Source organism: Panthera pardus, unplaced genomic scaffold (assembly GCF_024362965.1).
Source record: "Panthera pardus isolate Hobbes unplaced genomic scaffold, ASM2436296v1 HiC_scaffold_24, whole genome shotgun sequence".
Lineage (NCBI taxonomy): Eukaryota > Metazoa > Chordata > Mammalia > Carnivora > Felidae > Panthera > Panthera pardus.
The window spans coordinates 138,657,655-138,661,564 of record NW_026526810.1 but is presented as its reverse complement, the minus strand read 5'-3'; positions in this window follow the sequence as shown (position 1 = coordinate 138,661,564).

Below are 3,910 nucleotides of genomic sequence, written 5' to 3'. Positions count from 1 at the left end.
GGCCAGAGAGGACCACTGTTCCAGTCACACAAGCACATCGGAAGTAAAAATGAGGGAATTCTTCCTCCCTCTGCCTCAGATTCTATTCACAACCTTAATGGAATGCGTGATGCCCAGACAGAAACCATGGAAGGAAATGCCAGTCTCTTCTGGAAACACATCACAGACATCCACAGAAACAGTGGTGAATCTGGGCACCCATGACTCAGTCCAGATAACCCATAAAGTTAATCATGACAAGTCAACTTCCTGTAAACGTGGAGCTCAAAGACTGAAGACTTGAATTTAAATTAAAAATAAAACAAGAAAATTAAATACATACATATATGAACTATTGGCACTACCTCAAAATAGCACGCTTCTGCACAGTGAGGGAAAAAATCAACAAAAGTAAAAGGCAAACTATGGAATGGAAGAAGATATTTGTAAATGACATATCCTCAGGGTTAGTATTCAAACTATGTAAATGCTTTTAAATTATTTTCACATTATCAGTAGAGAGTGTGTCCATGCAGTTCAGCATACTGTCATGTGAGAAGCAAAATTCGTGTCTTCCACTTGTGTTTTGTGTTAGGATCTCACTGAACATGAGACCAACACTCTTCACAAAATTTGAACCGTACAGTACAGTACTGTTAATTACAGGGGTAATGTTGTGGAGACCCCTCTAGAACCTAATCATCTGGCATAACAGAAAATCATAGCCCCTGAGATCTACTCCTCATTGCCCCACCCTGCCAGCCCCAGACAACTGCCATTCCACTCTCCATTTTATTGTTATCAAATCCCAAATTCAGCTGAGTATTTCTGGAAAGGTCAATGTTCAAAGTTTTAGTTTTGGTGGGAAAAGAAGCTGAGCTTTATCTAGGAGGCCAGCCACCCGGAGCTAAGGCAGACTCTTCTCCAAAAGCCAACTCTGAGGGTTTCTGCCCAACCCAGAGGATTTTAAAGGACTAGACGGTACTTAAACAAGGGAGTTCCATGGTGGATACCATTTTCGGTCATGTGCAGCCTCCATGGTGCAAGCTGCCAAAGTAACCTCAACTCCCCTGCATCTAGCTCCACCTGAGGAGAGAAACTCACAGGCATGGGAGAAGACTGCCAGAGGCCAGGAAAGAACCACAATAAGGGATTAGAGGGGAAATCCCCTGGGGCTCACACATTTTCAGCAGTACTTTCTGTTCTCACCAGATGGCATAAGAAAATACTAAAATACAACTTTGTACTTCACCAATAATGACACAGAATACTGGGAAATGTTTCCTCAGTCAACACAGAGGAAGCTTCAAACCAAAAACCAAAAGGATCAAATGGCCTGCAAACTAATAGCCAACCAGAATAAGACATGTAACATTACAAAGCGATGTTTTTCAATACGTACAAAGGTAAAGTTGACAGTCTACCTCCATATCCCATGGAAGTAGGAAGCATTGGTCTCCATAATGAGGAAAAGCAGTCATCCAGAGAAAGTGACCCAGCAGTACCACAGGACATGGAATTGGTAGAGAAGTTCAGTGTGTTATAATTGCATATCCCGTATCCAAGTAGAAGGAGAAAAGATGGAATGTGTTGAATAGAGCCGTGTTTCTGGGTCCAAGTCCCTACCCATGTCCATGTGAGCACTGTTGACCATGGCCCACCTGACTCTCCCACATCCACCCCAGGTGAACTGATGAGCAGGGTCACCCAATGCCACACCCTGTGACTGTTACCTAACCCCACAGGTGGCCCCGAGGTGTAGGGTGCTGGCCACCTGGTACAGCCCTCTGTTCTGTCTGATGGTCTAGACCTGGTTTTGCTGAGGATCCTCCATTTATCCATTCTCACTGGCAGATGTCCCTGAGCAGGGGCATGAGGCTGGCAGAGGACCAGGTCACCCTGAGGGCCTCCTCTTGCTGTTTGCACTCTGGGCATTGCTGGCTCCTGTCCAAGGTTCTCAAGGTCGTCCCTCATGGTGCTACATCTCTTCTGAGGTGGTAATTCCCAAGAGAGATTTGCACCACGGCAAGGGCGTTCAGATGCCTGGCTGGCTGTCCTATAGCCTGCATTTTGGGGGCAAGAGCCATGTTATCCACATAGGCACAAGAAACTCTTTTGGTCCAGACATTTGCTGATGATGACTCAGGATGATCAGGGAGGCTTGCAGATGGACTACCCCTTCATCCCTCCAGACTGTTACTACCTCGGCTACCTGGAGGAGATTCCTCTTTCCATGGTCACCATGGACACGTGCTATGGGGGCCTTGAAGGTATCATGAAGTTAGATGACCTTGCCTATGAAATCAGACCCCTCAGCCATTCCCAACGGTTTGAACACGTTGTTTCTCAGATAGTGGCAGACACCAATGCAACGGGACCTACTTATAACCTGGGATATGAGGAGGATAGGAACCCCCTGTTCTCTCAAGCAAATATCAGTGCAGCCCCCAGGATCTCTAGTAAGTTGTATTCATCCCATCATGGGATTTTGAAAGGACTTGTTCTCGGTTCCAAAACAATGTATAGTGTGTTCAACAACGTGTCAAAATGTGCCCGATTCCTCATAAGGCTTGTTAGTTTGACTGACTCAATGCTTCAAGGGATTGATGTAAGGCACTATATTTGATGTAAGGCTAACAGACTCTTAATAACTGAATAAACTGAGGGTTGATGGGGGTGGGAGGGTGGGGAGGGTGGGTGATGGGTATTGAGGAGGGCACCTGTTGGGATGATCATTGGGTGTTGTATAGAAACCTTTTTGACAATCAATTTCATATTTACAAAATAATCTTATTTAATTGTCATTAGTATGTTTTTTTAGTTGTATGTAAATTTTGTCAAATTCCATTTTATTTCCATCATTTTACTTTAGTCTACTACAGTATATTCACTTTTTCAAATTATCAAATGATTTCTTTTTTTTCTTTTCTTTATCTTTATTCTCTTTTTCATTTCTTTACTTTTTTCTTAAATACAGAACAAAAAATTCATAATTTTTATTAAAAATATTTTTATTTAATTTTTTCTACTGTATACTTTACTTTTGTCTATATTATTTTCAAATTCTATTTTACTCCCATCTACCCATTTTACTCTACATCAGTGTATTCATTTTTTCAAATTCTCAAATGATTTACTTTGCCCCCTTTTTTTTCCCTAATCTGTCAAACCACTTTCAACACCGAAACAAAACACACCTAGGATCAAGCATTAACTATTAGATTTGTGTGTGTGTGTGTTTAATTTTTAATTTTAATATTTTTGTAATTTTATTTGTTTTATCTCAATATTTCTACTTCATTAATTCCTTTTCTCTCTTCAAAATGACAAAACAAAGGAATTCACCCCAAAAGAAAGACCACGAAGAAACGACAGCCAGGAATTTAACCAACACAGGTACAAGCAAGATGTCTGAACCAGAATTTAGAATCACGATAATAAGAACACTATATGGAGTCAAAAATAGATTAGAATCCCTTTCTGAAGAGTTAAGAGAAGTAAGAAAACAAATAGCCAGAATGAAATGAAAAATGCTATACCTGAACTGCAATCACGGATGGATGCAGCTGTGGTAAGGATGGATGAGGCAGAACAGAGAATCAGCGATACAGAGGAGAAACTAATAGGAAATAATGAAGCAGGAAAAAAAAGAGGGAGATTAAGGCAAAAGGGCATGAATTAAGAATTAGAGAAACCAGTGACTCATTAAAAAGGAACATCAGAATCATAGGAGTCCCAGAAGAGGAAGAAAGAGAAATAGGGGTAGAAGGGTTATGTGAGCCAATCATAGCGGAAAACTTTCCTAACCTGGGCAAAGACACAGACATCAAAATCCAGGAAGCACAGAGGACCCCCATTAGATTCAACAAAAACTGGCCAGCAACAAGGCATATCATAGTCAAATGCACAAAATACTCAGGCAAGGAGAGAA